General features: G+C 47.0%; 1 long non-coding RNA gene across 7 annotated transcripts in view; it reads left to right on the top strand.

The window, feature by feature from the left end:
* Positions 1–18,310, top strand: part of LOC143829020 (uncharacterized) — a 113,789-nt gene that overhangs the window by 86,008 nt on the left and 9,471 nt on the right. For 3 of the 7 annotated variants that reach the window (XR_013227972.1, XR_013227971.1, XR_013227976.1), the window contains one exon: positions 12,281–12,433. This is a non-coding gene — a long non-coding RNA (uncharacterized LOC143829020). Of the gene's footprint in view, positions 1–12,280; positions 12,434–16,798; positions 16,856–18,310 lie in introns of all 7 variants that reach the window. The other 4 variants (XR_013227977.1, XR_013227974.1, XR_013227975.1 and 1 more) reach the window with 3 other exon arrangements.

Raw genomic sequence — 18,310 nt, 5'->3', positions numbered from 1 at the left:
ATTGTGACAGATTCTTTTGTCGCACCATGGCAAATTGCACTCACCCAAAAGCTACGAAGGTCTCTCACATCAAATGTTTGTGGCTGTGGGTTATGACAAGGCTGTGCATCAGGGGTGGCCAAAATGTGGCTCTCCAGATGTCCATGGACTATAATTCCCATGAGCCCCTGAGAGCATATGCTGTTTGCCCACCCCGACATCGTATTAAGACGAGGGTGGTAGAAGTAAGGTGGCAATGTGACCATCATATAATCCAGGATCCTCTTTTTAGGAAAAATCCTTAATTAGGATCATCTTCCTGCCACACCTACGTTATGTTGCAAGTCCAACCATAAGAGGTCCTTTACCCTCCTTCGTTATAATGTCCTGCACTCTGCATATTTGAATGGGAAATTTAATGGGACTTCCAGTCAAGGAACGGTTTTGCATTTGCAATGAGGATCACAACTTATTTGAATGCATATGGGTATCTCCTTAAATTTGTACTTATCTGTAGTTTATATACTTGGATAGGTATTAATACTACTATGTCTTGTTAGTTACTTTTGTACTTTATTGGTCTGTGACCATGGATAGTGATGGATTGATTGACTGACTGAACTGGATTCTCCAGGTCACTGGCTGCTGAATGCCATTCTTGCCCAAGTTCTCTGCTCCTCTGAAGCCCCCTCCCTGTGGAGTCCCACATGTATTTCTTTGAGGGTCGCTATGCCGGGAGGGTCGTTTGCCCTCAGGGTTGATTTTGATGTGGCGTTTTAGCAGGCATTTTCTTGTGCCGATGGTCAGAGGCGGTCCTCTTTCATGTGGGAGCTTCCAGCATTCCGCAGGGCCTGTCAGTCAGAGCTCTTCTGCCAGGTCTCTGGCTAAAGCCAGTCCACAGAGATCGGATGGGCCCCCCTAGGACGATAAGCTACCGATTATTTGGGACATCATCAGCAGTGGACAGCTGATACATTCCCAATACCCCTTCTGGCAGTTGTACTGTTACGGGGTTTTATTTTTCACCACCAGGTTGTGTTCTGTGATTGTATTTTTACTGGGGTTTTAATGGGGATTTTATATTTTGTGAGGTTTCTTTGTAACCCACCATGTGCCGGCTTGCTGGGAGTGGCAGGTAATAAATCTAAATTATTATTATTACTAGCTTCAAAGTCCATTGTAAAATGGGCTTTGAAAGGCGGTGGCAGGTAGGAGGGCACCTGCAGAGGGTGAAGCCATGATGAGGCAGGTGCGGGAGGGGGAGAAGGGCCTCAGGGGCTGCAGGACTGGAGGGTACTGGTAGCGGGGGGAAGGTGGGGCTGCAGGCCTCTTCCTTCCTCCTGGGGCCAGGGGACTGGTCCCTCCTTCCTCTTGCCTCCCCCCTCCCACGCTGCGGCCGTCCCGCTGCGGCTCACCTTTGAGGAGACGGAAAGGAGCCCAGTGCCCTGCAGAGAGGTTGGGGGTAGCTGGGGACAATGGCTGAGAGCCTCGGGCGCCATGCATGGAGAGGGCTGGAGGGAGAGCCGGAGTGACGGGCGCTGTTCACATCAAAATCACAAGATGTCATAGTCCCATTGCATACGGCACTGGTCAGACCACACCTGGAGTACTGTGTGCAGTTCTGGAGGCCTCACTTCAAGAAGGACGTAGATAAAATTGAAAGGGTACAGAGGAGAGCGACGAAGATGATCTGGGACCAAGGGACCAAGCCCTATGAACATAGGTTGAGGGACTTGGGAATGTTCAGCCTGGAGAAAAGGAGGTTGAGAGGGGACATGATAGCCCTCTTTAAGTATTTGAAAGGTTGTCACTTGGAGGAGGGCAGGATGCTGTTTCTGTTGGCAGCAGAGGAGAGGACACGCAGTAATGGGTTTAAACTTCAAGTACAACGATATAGGCTAGATATCAGGAAAAACGTTTTCACAGTCAGAGTAGTTCAGCAGTGGAATAGGCTGCCTAAGGAGGTGGTGAGCTCCCCCTCACTGGCAGTCTTCAAGCAAAGGCTGGATACACACTTTTCTTGGATGCTTTAGGATGCTTAGGGCTGATCCTGCATTGAGCAGGGGGTTGGACTAGATGGCCTGTATGGCCCCTTCCAACTCTATGGTTCTATGATTCTATGATTCCCTCTCTGTGGGCGAGCACCGCTGGAGCCTTGTGTGCGCTTGTGTCCTTTGGTGTGCCACTGAGGTGGCGGGGTGAGGTGTTGGCGGGCGGCAGCCATGGGGGGGCCTATATGGCAAGGGGGGAGGGTGGTGCCAGAGGCCCAGGCATGGTCCGTTGACCCACAGCAGTGGCTGCCCCTCCCAGTCCTTGTCTCCGTGCCGCTTGGGTCTAGTGCATCCCGGGCGGCCCTCTCACTCCGTACCTCAGCACCGCTGGGGCTGAGCAGAGGGCTGGTTAGGGCTCCACAGGTCTGTGTGCCTCAGTGGTCAGGTGGAGCCTGGGTGCGATGCTCTTGGAGCGCACCCCTTGTGGGGGAGGCCCTCTAGGGGCCGGTTCAATCAGCAAAGCTGGGTGCACCCTGATTGGCCTGCGGAGCATTTCCGGCCGGAAACAGAGGCCAGAAACAGGAAAGGGAATCTGGACATGCTGCACTCAGGAGGGCTCCTAACAAATATTAGAGCCATTAAATGTTGTTGTTGTTGTTTTTGTTGTTGTTGTTGTTGTTGTTAATTCTCCCCAAGTCTGGTGAAGAATGGCACTCGTACCTGCATCTGCTCATTCATTTGTGACCAAGGCAGAGACTATTTTCTGGCAGCTTCGTTACCTACCATTTTCCAAATGAAGAACTGTAATCTTGAAATCCTGTTTGTGTTTCTTCCCATTCGCTGGCCGCTGCACTGGGCCCTTTCCAAGGTGCTGAAAGCTGCTCGAAGAAGAGGCTAGAATAAATATAAGCAATGGAAGACAGGGGAAAAAGAGAACCCCAATGCCAGTTCCTCTTCCTGCTCAGATCCTAAAAACAATCACTGAATAGTTTTATTTATTAGACTAGTAAATAAGCCCGCTGCAAGCTTAATGCAGCAGGCGCTAGCGAGGCTGGGGAGGCGCACTGGGGCGGCTCAGGCTGGGCGGCGCGGTCCGGCGGCCCGGCCTACCTTGTGGTGAGGGAGTCTGGGTGTGGGCAGCTGGGGAGGCGGCTAGGTGTTCAGGGTCGGCAGTGGAGGGTGGGAGGGTGGCCGGGCCGGACAGCCGTGGGGCAGGGGCCGGCGCCGCAGCCGCTGGTGCGGCAGCGGCCGGTGGCCGGTGTGGCGGGTGGCAAGGCGGTGCGCTCCCGGCGGTGTGGGGGAGGGCCAGGCGTCGCGGAGGCCGTGGCTGGACCACGGCAGCTTGCGGCAGCAGGGCGCGTTGCGAGGCAGCGGCCATACGGGCCGCATTGGAGCGAGGAAATGGCGCTGAGCGGTGGCAGGTAGGGAAGCAGGAAGGGGGGTGGTTCGGGAGGCGCTTTGCGGCTCCTGATTGGTCAGGGCAGCGGCAAGGGACCAATCGCGAGGTGCGCTGTGCGCGCCTCGCAATTGGTCCCTTGCCGCCGGACTGACACTTGGAGGGCCCAATCTGCAGGCGCAAAGCACCTGCCGATTGGGCCCTCCGAGTGTCCGTCTGGAGGAAGGGGCCTATGCGCACCCTTCCTCATCACGGACAGTGCCCACCCTCAGGCCCTTAACCGATTATTTAATCCGCTCCGCTAGGAGCGGGTTAAAGATGCTTTTTTAATACAGTTTCCTTTGACTGCTGGTGTAGTATTTTGAAAAAGAAATTATTTTTATACCCCGCTTTTCTCCACCAGAAAGACTCTCAAAGTCTCATATAATCTCCTTCCTCTCTCCACAATAGACAAGCTGTGAGGTAGGTGAGGTTGAGAGAACTCTGACAGAACTGCTCTGCTAGAATTCCTCTTGACAGAACTGTCATTGACAGACATATGGCTAGCAAACTGAGCCAAAGAGCTAGCTTTCCCACCAATGACAGTCCCAAATCAAATAAATTAGCTCCTTGAAGGTACTGGAGCAATCCACACAGAAGTCCTATGCAAAGTTTCTACTTTCCCACTTATATATCTGCAATGAAAAGGGCTAGAACAGGCTTTCTCAGCCAGAGTTTTTTTTGACAGCCCTGGAGGGTTTCCTGAATAGCTGGTGGTTAATTAATTTTTAAATATATTTTTTAAATTTGTTAAACATTTATCATGTCGACCTGCCCTCTCATTCCCAAAATGGCCAATTATGAGCCTGGAGGGGTGGGAAGGGGAGGGGCCCCAGGTGCTTCCCAACCGTATTCTGCACGATTGCACCCGTTCTGGGGGTTCTCAAAGCCTGAAGGAGGTTTCAGGGGTTTCTCAATGGTAAAAAAGCTGAGGAAGGCTGGGATAGAGTCTCATTTTGAAAATAATTAATTGTGGAAATTTCAAGCAATGAGTAGATCAACTGTCATAGCAGATTGCATCATCTTCTACCACCTTTGATTAGGACCAATCACACGGACACAACATATTTTATGAGCTCACCAGAACTCTTCATCAGGTCAGATATTATAATTTTTTTTAAGTTATAGGAATGGGAAGCAGACTTTTCAGGCAACCTGAGCATGCAGAGATCCTCCATAAGATTCATGCGGGCAGGCAGCTTAATCATGAAAACTCTGCTTTCCACCTCTCTTTCTAAAACATCTTGCAAAAGCCAGCTTGAAGAAAAATTCTGATGAGCTGAAACATTATGGCTGTTGGTGAGCTATGCCCCCAGCACTTTTTAATGACAGGAAGCCCCAGTGTGGACACAGAGTCTGATTCCCAATCTTGCTTGGCCCACAGCTTTTAAACGTCTGAGATTCCATGACAGGCCAACAATAACCTGATACAAGCCACATTGCGTCCAACAGAGAAAGAGATGAGGCAGCCAAGACCACAGATATAGGCAGTGTCCTTAAATTGCCTTGTTGAGCTGAAATCCAATCTGATCTCCTATTGCCCATTAGCAAAATGTATCGATTAATCCTATAGACAGGTAATGCAAACAATAACATGGCTATTGATTAGTGAGATGGGAAGGCAGATAGGGATTTATGAGGATCGGGTTTCTATGCTCCGCTCTTTTCAATGTGTACTGAGGATTGCGTATTGATTGCCTAGCATTCAGAGATGCTGACATGGGTCCGGCATATCCCATCTTTTACTCCACACGGTGAGGTATCACAGGCAGCAGTAGAGAGCGTGGGAAGCTGGACACAGGACCCCTCCAGAAGTGTTTAGGTTAAAAATCTGGATTCAATAGAAACCTGCCAAATTATTCACGGTATGGAGAATGCAGACAGATAGAAATGTTTCTCCCTCTTCTGCATTAAAAGAATGATCTTGCGACCCTGGCTGGAAGTCAATTCACAACAGATCATAGAAATAGAGTTGGAAGGGATCTCCAGGTTAATCTAGGCCAACCCCCTGCACAATGCAGGAAAATCACGACTACGTGCCCAGCCACAGTGATCCCAGTTCCATGCTCAGATGATGCCTTTCCCCCAAAACCAGAATCCCTGGCCAGTCTGGCCTGGAAGAAATTTGCTTCCTGATCCCAGGGGGGTGATTGGCATTTCCCGGGGCATGCAAGGAAGGGCCACAAGAGTCAACTATCAACACAGTCCCTGAGATCCAGTTTGGTGTAGTGGTTAGGAGTGCAGACTTCTAATCTGGCATGCCAGGTTCGATTCTGCGCTCCCCCACACGCAGCCAGCTGGGTGACCTTGGGCTTGCCACAGCACCGATAAAACTGTTCTGAATAAGCAGTGATATCAGGGCTCTCTCAGCCTCACCCACCTCACAGGGTGTCTGCTGTGGGGAGAGGAAGGGAAGGTGACTATAAGCCATTTTGAGCCTCCTTCAGGTAGAGAAAAGCGGCATCTAAGAACCAACTCTTCTTCTTCTCGTCTTCTTCTGCCCATCTATTCACAAACTGCCCTAACCTGGGTGGCCTGGGCTAGTGTGATCTTGTTGAATCTCAGGATTAGTGTGAGGATAGGAGACCACCAAGCCAGTCCAAGGTTGCTGTGTGGAGGCAGGCAATGGCAAACCCCCTCTGCATGCCTCCTTGCCTTGAAAACCCCACCGGGGACTCCATACGTCAGGTGTGACTTGACAGCATGTCCCACCCCCAAGAGGAAGTACTGATTTGCAGAACTCTTTGCTATTAGATGAGGTGACTGCTTTGTATAGATTTACGGAGAAATTTTGGGAGGAGGCGGGTGAGTTGACATCACCATATGTGGTCATATCATCCAGCAAATATTTAAGAAATTTAAAAATATATATACAAATTAACTCCCACTGATTCAGGAAACCCTTTCAGGGCCATCAAGTAACTCCAGGGTTTCATGAAGCCCTGCTTGAGGAAGCCTGGCTTAAAGTGTCACACTAGGGTCTGAGAGAGCCAGGTTCGAATCCCTACTCTTTCATATATCTAGCCATAGAATCTTCTCACTACTGTAATGATAGCTTATAATATCTGCATAGTGTAGTAGAGTGTTTGACTACACCTCATCAGTTCTGGGTTCAAATCTCCATTCTGCCAAGGTCACTGGGTGACCTTGGGCAAGTCGCAAATTCTCAGCATAACCTACCTCACAGAAGCTTATTGTGAGTATGTGATGGAAGAAAAGAGAACAGAAGTAGCTGCTTTTGGTCCCCATTGGCCAGGGGTGGCCAAACTGTGGTTCTCCAGGGGCTGGCAGGGGCTCATGGGAATTGTAGCCCATGGACACCTGGAGAACCACAGTTTGGCCATCCCTGCCACTGGACGAACTGATGGGGTATAAAGGAAGTAAATAAACTAAAAGCCCAGGGTGTTTGATTGCCTGACAAGGATATAGCTCTGATTTATCCAGCACAGATGATGGATAAAATGTTAACCTCATTTATAGACGTTGTCTTCAAAACCTTGCGAGACTTCATAGTGCTCAGACACGAATGGCATGGGTCATCTGTGCTTTCCATAAATCTGCAGCATTAAAAAAAAAACAACAGGATGCATGTACCACTCCAGAAGCCCACTTTAAGCACCAAATGTTTCACTAACAACTGGAAGCCTTCCTTTGCTCTCCTGTTTACCTCCCTATTGGGGTACTTGTGGATTGTAAACTAAACATGAGCAGGCAGTGTGATGCAGCGGTAAAAATGACATGTCCCTGAATACCATCGCTCCTATTAAAAAAGACTATCAAGATCTGGGGAGGAAGCTCAAGCAAATGGGGGCACAAGTGGTATTCTCTTCAATCTTGCCTGTCAAGGGAAGAGGAATGCATCGGGAGAGGAAGATAATGGAGGTGAATCACTGGCTGCGTAGTTGGTGCCGGCAGGAAAGATTTGGTTTCTGGGACCATGGGATAGGCTTTCTTGAGGAAGGCCTACTAGCACCTGATGGACTGCACTTATCGAAACTGGGGAAGAATGTGTTTGGCAGGAACCTGGGGAGATTCATCAGGAGAGCTTTAAACTAAAGCCACTAGGGGAAGGAGACGATCAACATAGGGAGTGTATGGAAGGAAAACGATCGGAGGCAGCCCAACCGGCAAGGCCAGCTCATAGGGAACCAAAAGTAAAAGGATTCAGTTGTCTTTATACTAACGCCCGAAGCATGGGCAATAAAAAGGAAGAGCTGGAACTTCTCATGCTGATGGAAAGGTATGATCTAGTAGGCATCACAGAAACTTGGTGGAATGATTCTCATGACTGGAATGTAATGGTGGATGGATATGAACTGTTCAGAAAAAACAGAATAGATCGAAGAGGTGGAGGAGTGGCACTGTATGTGAGGAAAGGGCTTACCTGTCAGGAAATTCTAGTGAAGGAGAGCATATCTGCAGTGGAAAGCATCTGGGTGAAAATAAGCGAGGGGAAAACAAACAGTGTGGTGGTTGGTGTCTGCTACCGACCGCCTGACCAACGAGAAGATGTGGATGCTGCACTTTGTGAGCAGCTTGAGAAAATATCCAAACGGCAGGACCTTGTCATCATGGGTGACTTCAATTTCCCAGATGTGTGCTGGGAAACTAACTCTGCGAAGCGTCCTCAGTCATGCAAGTTTCTGACCTGCCTGGCTGACAATTTCATTTATCAAATGGTAGATGAACCCACAAGAGGTTCAGCCATACTGGACTTAATACTGACCAACAGGCAAGAGTTGGTGGATGAGGTGAAGGAGGTGGGGACCCTAGGGGGAAGTGACCATGTCCTCATAGAATTCCTTTTGAGATGGGGAGCCAAGGAAGCTTGTAGCCAGACGCGGATGTTGGATTTTCGTAGGGCAAACTTTAATAAACTCAGAGACATGATGAGTGTCATACCATGGACGAGAATGCTGGAAGGGAAGGGAGCATGTGAAGGGTGGGCGCTACTCAAACAAGAGCTATTGCATGCTCAATCAATGACTATTCCAGAAAGACGAAAACACTGCAGGAGCTCTAAGAAGCCTATTTGGATGAACAGAGAACTTCAAGAGGAACTAAGAAAGAAAAGGAAAATGTTCAGGAAATGGAGGGAAGGACAGAGCTCTAAAGAAGAGTACCTACAGGTTACTAGGCACTGTAGATCAATCATCAGAAAGGCCAAAGCTGAGAGTGAGTTAAGATTGGCCAGGGAAGCCCATTGTAACAAGAAAAGATTTTTCAGTTATGTGAGGAGCAAACGTAAAGTCAAGGAGGCAATAGGCCCACTGTTGGGTGCAGATGGACAAACTCTAACGAAAGATGCAGAGAAAGCAGAAAGGCTTAGTGCCTATTTTACATCAGTTTTTTCCCACAGGTCAAAGTGTTTAGGCACATCTAGAGATGGCTGTAGCCAAAGGATAGTGTCTGGGTGGCAGGTTAACATGGATAGAGAGGTTGTCGAGAGGCATTTAGCTGCACTGGATGACTTCAAATCCCCTGGTCCAGATGAAATGCACCCGAGAGTACTCAAAGAACTTTCCAGAGAACTTGCACAGCCCTTGTCCATCATCTTCGGAACCTCTTTAAGGACTGGAGATGTCCCAGAGGACTGGAAAAGAGCAAACGTTATTCCGATCTTCAAAAAAGGGAGGAAGGATGACCCGGGAAACTACAGACCAGTGAGTCTGACCTCTGTTGTGGGGAAGATAATGGAGCAGATATTAAAGGGAGCGATCTGCAAACATCTGGAGGACAATTTGGTGATCCAAGGAAGTCAGCATGGATTTGTCTCCAGCAGGTCCTGCCAGACCAACCTAGTTTCCTTTTTTGACCAAGTAACAGGTTTGCTGGATCGGGGAAATTCGGTTGATGTCATTTACTTGGATTTTAGTAAAGCTTTTGACAAGGTTCCCCATGATGTTCTGATGGATAGGTTGAAGGACTGCAATCTGGATTTTCAGATAGTTAGGTGGATAGGGAATTGGTTAGAGAACCGCACTCAAAGAGTTGTTGTCAATGGTGTTTCATCAGACTGGAGAGAGGTGAGTAGCGGGGTACCTCAGGGTTCGGTGCTCGGCCCGGTACTTTTTAACATATTTATTAATGATCTAGATGAGGGGGTGGAGGGACTACTCATCAAGTTTGCAGATGACACCAAATTGGGAGGACTGGCAAATACTCCGGAAGATAGAGACAGAGTTCAACGAGATCTGAACACAATGGAAAAATGGGCAAATGAGAACAAGATGCAATTTAATAAAGATAAGTGTAAAGTTCTGCATCTGGGTCAGAAAAATGAAAAGCATGCCTACTGGATGGGGGATACGCTTCTAGGTAGCACTGTGTGTGAACGAGACCTTGGGGTACTTGTGGATTGTAAACTAAACATGAGCAGGCAGTGTGATGCAGCGGTAAAAAAGGCAAATGCCATTTTGGGCTGTATCAACAGAGGCATCACATCAAAATCACAAGATGTCATAGTCCCATTGTATACGGCACTGGTCAGACCACACCTGGAGTACTGTGTGCAGTTCTGGAGGCCTCACTTCAAGAAGGACGTAGATAAAATTGAAAGGGTACAGAGGAGAGCGACGAAGATGATCTGGGGCCAAGGGACCAAGCCCTATGAAGATAGGTTGAGGGACTTGGGAATGTTCAGCCTGGAGAAAAGGAGGTTGAGAGGGGACATGATAGCCCTCTTTAAGTATTTGAAAGGTTGTCACTTGGAGGAGGGCAGGATGCTGTTTCTGCTGGCTGCAGAGGAGAGGACACGCAGTAATGGGTTTAAACTTCAAGTACAACGATATAGGCTAGATATCAGGAAAAAGTTTTTCACAGTCAGAGTAGTTCAGCAGTGGAATAGGCTGCCTAAGGAGGTGGTGAGCTCCCCCTCACTGGAAGTCTTCAAGCAAAGGTTGGATACACACTTTTCTTGGATGCTTTAGGATGCTTAGGGCTAATCCTGCGTTGAGCAGGGGGTTGGACTAGATGGCCTGTATGGCCCCTTCCAACTCTATGATTCTATGATTCTAAAAAAGGCAAATGCCATTTTGGACTGTATCAACAGAGGCATCACATCAAAATCACAAGATGTCATAGTCCCATTGTATACGGCACTGGTCAGACCACACCTGGAGTACTGTGTGCAGTTCTGGAGGCCTCACTTCAAGAAGGACATCGATAAAATTGAAAGGGTACAGAGGAGAGCGACGAAGATGATCTGGGGCCAAGGGACCAAGCCCTATGAAGATAGGTTGAGGGACTTGGGAATGTTCAGCCTGGAGAAAAGGAGGTTGAGAGGGGACATGATAGCCCTCTTTAAGTATTTGAAAGGTTGTCACTTGGAGGAGGGCAGGATGCTGTTTCTGCTGGCTGCAGAGGAAAGGACACGCAGTAATGGGTTTAAACTTCAAGTATAATGATATAGGCTAGATATCAGGAAAAAGTTTTTCACAGTCAGAGTAGTTCAGCAGTGGAATAGGCTGCCTAAGGAGGTGGTGAGCGCCCCCTCACTGGAAATCTTCAAGCAAAGGTTGGATACACACTTTTCTTGGATGCTTTAGGATGCTTAGGGCTAATCCTGAGTTGAGCAGGTGGTTGGACTAGATGGCCTGTATGGCCCCTTCCAACTCTATGATTCTATGATTCTATGATTCTATTGAGCAGATCGACTTTTATACATCACAAGGAACAAAAAGGATTTGGAAAGCTCCCCGTCGCTCGAGACCTCTCTCCTGTTCTAATTTAGGAGAGAGGAATCAAAATGAAGGATTAAAATGGCCAGAATTTTTACATAATCCCCTCGGGGAGGGAGAATGTTCCATTCATTTTCCTGTAATTTTTACACTTATTCCCATTAAGCGCATATCTTGTCAGAGGCAGTGCTCAGAATAAGTAATGCCACTCTGTGAGTCACAAATGGAAACCATGACAGGCAGCACTGCGAAACGGATATATAACTGGCTTTCTTTCTTTTTTCTTTCCACCTCTGTCTGAGAGGATCTAATTTGATTGCCTTGATTAATGAGGCTTGGAAAAGGACATTCTCTGCCTCTTCAGTTTGCTTCCTTTCAGATGGCTCCCCTTACTTGTATTCAATATTCTGAGGTTAGATGTAAATAATTCTTGGGGGAGGGGGAGAAATCTTGCTTGCTTGCTTGCTCCAAGATTTGCATGTTGAGTTTGAAGATTTGCTTCCATCAGCGATTGATGTAATCAATATCGAAGGTTCTTTAATCTGGGTGAGATCACCAGTCTCAACTAAATTGAAGTTTCAATCCATTTAGAGCAAAAAACTAAATTTTAAATCAATGTACCAGTTTCTGAAAAGTGGATAGTAGGGTTTATGCTTATTCTTTGGAGTTATGAGTTCCTGCATTGTGCAGGGGGTTGGAGTAGATGACCCTGGAGGTACCTTCCAACTCTATGAAGCCCTTCTATGGAAGGTTTTATTTGTCTTTTACAGTTAGCAATACAAGCTGGTGGACACTAGCCTTGTAACTGGCAAGCATCAGTTCACATCCTTAAAAAAAGAAGCTGGAATTTAAGTCATCTTGGCTCTTCCACCAAGCATTTGGTCAAGGTCACTGGCAACATCTGTTGGGCCCCCAGAATCACCCCTCTGATATACCCATAATCTCAGTTGTGATCTGACTGCTCTATGGAGTTGTGCTCAAAATTATACAGTCTTCAATCATATGTTCAATTGTCAAATTTATTAAGGTTGTTGTTATTTTGATGATATAGTTACCAAATTTATATTGTAATTGTCACACACTTTCATGTTCCCTGTAACCTGCCCTGAGCCGCGAGGGTGGTATATAAATTTAGTAGATAAATGAATAAAATAAAAATCTGATGGTATTCTTAACATTTGCTCATTTCCTGGCAGAGTAACTTCCAAGTCTCCTGTCCAGCACAGAATATCTGATACGTGTGTGTGTTCCGGTGGAGAAAATGGCTACTATAAAGGATGGACTCTATGGCACCATATCCTGGTGAGGTCCTTCCCTGCACTGAGACCCACCATCCCCCAAATCTCCAGGTATTTTTTAACCCAGAGTTGGCAACCTATGTGTGCGTACACAGAGTGCTCTGGTCAATAACTCCCAGGAGATTAAAGGTACGCTTCAATGGACCTCATTCTCATTGTGGTGTAAACTAGATCCTGCCTATACCATTTCACACAGAATGGACCTCTTTGGGGCCCTTGAAAACTATCATGGGCTGAATCTGTACAGATCTTTTATTCAAACCCCAGGTCGATTTAATCCCTGCCGTCTACACTGAATGCAATTTCCATTTTGATTAGGGGTGATTTAAATTTTTCATCTCCAACAAGCAGGATTGACCTGGAGTGACCATACCTTTTCCCCGCAATATCCTGGAGTGGATATAACCCTTGATATTTGAAAAATTGGCATGAGTAAGTGTGCAGCTGTCTGCTTTCTCTGAAATAACTTGCTGCTGAGCCTCCAACATTGTAGAAAAGCTCTGATTGGCTTCTCTCTTAGAACATTGTGGGGTGGGCTTCTAAATCGTATGACAGGATTTTCTTGGAGAAGTTTTGTATGAAGTATGACTTAAGCCAAATCTCTCCTAGAGCTAGATCAGCCTCCCACGTCACACAAAAGCAGAGTGACATAAAAAACAGGAAAAGAAAATAACAAAGGAAACGCAACTGCTTGGCATCTCAATATTTGTACTGTAAGACAGCGTTGCAGTACCTTAGGGAGCTCTGTCTGGGGAGCGCAGTCTCTCAAAGAAGGGTCCCTGGAGAAGCACTTCTATAAATGCAGGGGCATTTTCGTCACCACAGGCAAGCTGATATAGTCTGTCAGGTGCATGACAGCATGAGGACGTCTTGACGACGATTCAGAGCAGCCAGCTTTAAAAATAACCCTCTTGGAATTTTGACTGGAATGGCTCCCTTAGGAACTTTGCCAGATGAGCATTAATATATCATTGGGAACTTTAAAAAAAAGTTTCAGCTGTGCTTGACTGTTTCTCTTGTCGTGGCACTGCAGTGAAATGACTATGGAGATGGAGATGAATTCCTGCCATTGAAGTGTTTCTGTCCCGTCTGCACAGAAGAGTTATGAAATCAATAACTAGGCAAATTAAAAGTGGGCAAAAAATAGCAACCATGTGTTTGGCTCCAGAGGAAATGATGCGGTGCCTAGGGTTGGGGTAGGGGAACTCTTTGATGGTGCAACTGCTCTTCAAATCTATGCCGAGACAGACGACTTCCTTTCGCACTCAAAGAAAGGGGGAAACACCAGCATGGGGTAGTGGTTAAGAGCAACGGCTTCTTAAGGTTGTCAGCTGCATGCTGGGAATTTCCAGAAGGTTTGGGAGCAGATCCCTGGAAGGGTGAGGTTTGGGGATGTTAGCGACCTGAGCCAGGGGTAATGCCACAGATGCCGCCGTCGAAAGTGGCTTTGGAGGGTGCAGTCTATACCCCCCAACTCTTTAGAGCAGCCTTTTTCAACCTTTTTACCATTGAGAAAACCATGAAACATTCTTCAGGTGTCAAGAAACCCTGGAAGTGGCATATGACTGGGGAGCACAGCTATGTACATGCCCACCCGGGCCCCCTCCCCTTCCCAACCCCTCCTGGTCCGCCAGTGGCCATTTGTGGGGGCAGTCAGAATAACCATATATGGTCATATCAACCAATACATTTTTAAAAGGTAAAGGTAAAGGTATCCCTTGTGCAAGCACTGGGTCATGTCTCAGAGTAGTTAATCAGTGGAATAGGCCGCCTAAGGAGGTGGTGAGCTCCCCCTCACTGGAAGTCTTCAAGCAAAGGTTGGATACACACTTTTCTTGGATGCTTTAGGATGCTTAGGGCTGATCCTGCGTTGAGCAGGGGGTTGGACTAGATGGCCTGTAGGGCCCCTTCCAACTCTATGATTCTATGATTCTCTCTCTGTGGGCGAGCACCACTGGAGCCTTGTGTGTGCTTGTGTGCTTTGGTGTGCCACTGAGGTGGCAGGGTGAGGCGTTGGCAGGCGGCAGCCATGGGGGGGCCTCTATGGAAAGGGAGGGAGACCCTTGGGGTGACCCTTGGGATTCTGTGACCCTTGGGGTGACGCTCTCTAGTGTTTTCTTGGCAGACTCAATACAGGGTGGTTTGCCAGTGCCTTCCCCAGTCATTACCGTTTACCCCCCCCCCCCCCAAGCTGGGTCCTCTTTTTACCGACCTCAGAAGGATGGAAGGCTTGAGCTGGCTGCTGGGATTGATCTCCCAGCCTAATGGGCAGAGCTTCAGACTGTATGTCTGCTGCCTTACCACTCTGCGCCACAAGAGGCTCTTAATACATTTTTAACGCATTTAAAATATATATTAAAAATTAATTGACCCAATTGGCATAACCCTTCAAGGGCCACTCAGAAACCCCAGGGTTTCACAAAATCCCTGGTTGAGAAAGCCTGCTGTAGAGGTTTCCGGTGGAACAGATAATCCTATCTCCTTTCCACCCAACTGGCATTTATCTGTCCCTCTATCAAGGTCACCCCCCTCACACACACACACTGCTTCTACCGAAGAAAAGCATTGCCAAGTTGTATAATAAAGAACTTGGGGTGCAGTGCCTCACTTCTCTCTGTACCCCCGCCCCATACTATTTCCTCTCCTCCCCAATAACCCCCTATATCTTCTCATCTTTACCCACCTCATTCTCTCCTCAGCAATCCACCAACCTACATTTAAATTGCTTCCCATATTCAGCTATATTTATTATTTCTTTACTTCATTTAATCTAATTTTCATTAGAAAAATAGCTGTTTATATCCTTTAGACATTCATTTGAATAAGTGTCAGGGAATTTTTAATGTGCTGAGATTATCTAATAGCTTTCACTCTGTTGGTTCGTTTGACATGCTGTCCTCTCATTTTTGTAAGATCCAGTCCCTGGCTATTTCTTGGCTTGTGAACTATTGCATATGTGCACATTCTGCTCAGAACAGCAACATGCAAATGAAGTATCCAAATCCATCCAATGAGAGTCTTGTCCCAGAACATGTTTATGGACCAGTCAGATAGCTTCATTAAGGCCCTATCAGCTTCCTTGGCAGGCCAGCTCAAGTGTATATAAATTCCATGAATTATTGTGTTTATTTTTTTTTGTTTATTTTTTGGTGTTTCTTGTTGGAGTTGGCATGGATAAAGAGCTGATTGTTTTTGAAGAAATCTGCGTCCATGTTTACCGAACCCACAGACTTAACAAAACATAACTACAAATGCCAGCTTGTCTCGCAAAGTCCTGACGGGTTGCCTGGTTCGAGGAAGCTATTGCTGAACTATCTGATAAGAAACCCAGGGCCATTCCGCACCAGGCTATATATAGCAAATTGGTTGCGGAACGAAAAAACGCCATTTTAAATAGTGGAATTCGTCGTTATGCATACCTGCTTTGTAGTGGAATCCAGTTGCGTTTCTATCGTTTCCCACAGGTTTCCGGTCTCGGCAAAAATCGCTAGCCAGGAAGCGATATTGCTGAGCTTTGGCCTGCCCCTGGCCGTCAAGCAGCCAATGGGCGGCCGTTATCATGCTCCGAAAAAGCCCCTTTCCCTTTAAGGAAGGTTTAAAAAAAAAAAAAAACATGTTGCAACGAATCTGCGTTGATTCGTTGCAACGGAGAGACCCATCTAGCTAGCAGGTGGTGTTTGAGCTGCTGTTTCATCGTTGCCACACTCCCCCTGAGTGAAAAAAAAAATAACCCCCCCCCGCACGGTCGTGATTTTGGGCCGAAAATACAGTGGAAAATAAAGGGAAAATAAACCAGCAAATGGGGCTTGGTGACTTAAAACAGCTCTGGGGAGGGACTGCAGCCAGGGAAGCCTCACTGGGTAAACGGAGGCTCGCCGGTGCGTTGATCTCTGCTCGCTCCAAGAAAAAAAAATGGCTATCGCTTTGCTGGAAGATCAGAGGAGAGAGCTAGGGGGAGGGACTTTGCAGAAACCGCAACAATGGTAACGCACAGAACTTTCCCGCTAGTGTTGCAGATTGGTTGCAAGAGTGTAGCGCTTTCCGGAGGGTGACTCCACTTTTTAGGATTTCCCTGAAAGCGCCACAACGAAGCGCTTTTTGCGGATCGGTTTCAGGAGTGTTGCAGATTGTCAACGACGTTGTGCATAACAGCAAAACAGTAGCGATTTCAATTTGTAACTATTGTGCTATTTTGAACATGTGCGGAAGACCCCCCCACTTTTGGGAATTTTCTTGCATTGACCATTTCCTGACACAATCATTATATTTTGCTGTAATATGATGTTCGTTTTGTAAAACCTTTTTTCAAATAAAGTGAATAAGTTTGCATTCTGGAGTTGGCTGTACAGTCTCTACAGTGACCTCAGGATTTCTTCCTCTTCCTATACTGCTATACATCCATACAACCTGAAACAGAACAATTTTTACTGTCACCACCAGCTACATGAGTCACGAAACCCTGTTCCAAATACAGTAAGTTATGTTCTATTATTCCTGGTTGCTATTGGGTGTACCAGCAGTTGAGATGGTTAGTTATCTCTGAGCCCAGGACTAGGGGGAAACCAGTTGACTGAAGAATCCATTGTTCCTTCATTATGCTCCAGTAAAACAAATTTAAGAAATTCCATCCTTCCAAAGGAATACCTTCAACACCAGCCTTTATCCAGTTTTTTTTAATTTAAAAATATTCTTCAGACTTCAAGAAACTCCAGAAGTTGTGAGATCTTGCAGAATATGGCTGGGAAACAGCCCATGCAGGACCCCTCCGGTACATGCCCACTCAGGACTCCACCCCTTCCCATTCCCTTCAGGCCCATCATAGGCCATTTTGGGAGGGAGGAAATGGATCAACATGACCATATGTGGTCACATCACCCAATTAACCCCCACCCATACAGAATATGGTTGGGAAGGCAGAACAAGATGGTGGAGTGTTAGGATCTCTAAGCATGAATCATAGAATCATAGAATAATAGAGTTGGAAGGGACCTCATGGGTCATCTAGTCCAACCCCCTGCACTATGCAGGGCACTCACATCCCAATCACTGATCTACTGTAACCTGCCACCCCTTTGACTTCACAGAATCATCCTCTCTGTCAGATGGCTATCTAGCCTCTATTTACAAATTTCCAAAGATGGAGAACCCACCACCTCCTGAAGAAGCCTGTTCCACTGAGAAACCGCTCTTACTGTCAGGAACTTCATCCGGATGTTTAGATGGAATTTATTATGAATTAATTTCATCCCATTCATTCTGGTCTGTCCCTCTGGGGCAAGAGAGAACAATTCTGCTCCATCCTCCATAAATTTTAAATACTTGAAAATCGTTATATTTCGTTATATTTTGTTATATTTCCCTAGTACTTGCACTGCCTAGACATTACAATGGACCTCCAGGGCACTCATCCCATCATCTGCAGTGAGTGTGACATGATTGCCTTCCTCCCAGAAGACAAGATGGACTACAGCTGCCCCAAGTGTAAGCTGGTAAGACTTTTGGAGGAAATGATTAGGGGACTAGAAAACAGAATTATTACTCTGACCCAAAGTAAGAAAGGGGAGGAGTTCGTAGTCCAGAGCTCTGCAACATGGAATAAAGAGAATAAAGAGAATACAACCAGTCCTGAAGAGGACAAGGAGATTGACCACAATAGGGAGCCTCTGCAGGCAGTTCGGAAAAAAACTGAACGGCGAAGGGCGAGACAGTTCTCGGGGCCTTTGGAGCTCCAGAATAGATTTCAGGCCCTTGCAGAGGAGGTGCAAGGGTCAACAAGGGAAGAGGTCCCAAAACAAACTCTAAGACAAAGGGAAGAGGCCACGGGGACAGAAGGAAATGGAGTTGAGAAGAAAAAAAAAAAGGAGAGTACTGGTAATTGGAGACTCCCTGCTAAGAGGAATGGATCGCCATGTGGCTGGGCCCGACCCC

The sequence above is a fragment of the Paroedura picta genome, chromosome 2 (genome assembly GCF_049243985.1).
Source record: "Paroedura picta isolate Pp20150507F chromosome 2, Ppicta_v3.0, whole genome shotgun sequence".
NCBI classification, from domain to species: Eukaryota; Metazoa; Chordata; class Lepidosauria; order Squamata; family Gekkonidae; genus Paroedura; species Paroedura picta.
This window is presented reverse-complemented; position numbering and strand designations above follow the sequence as displayed.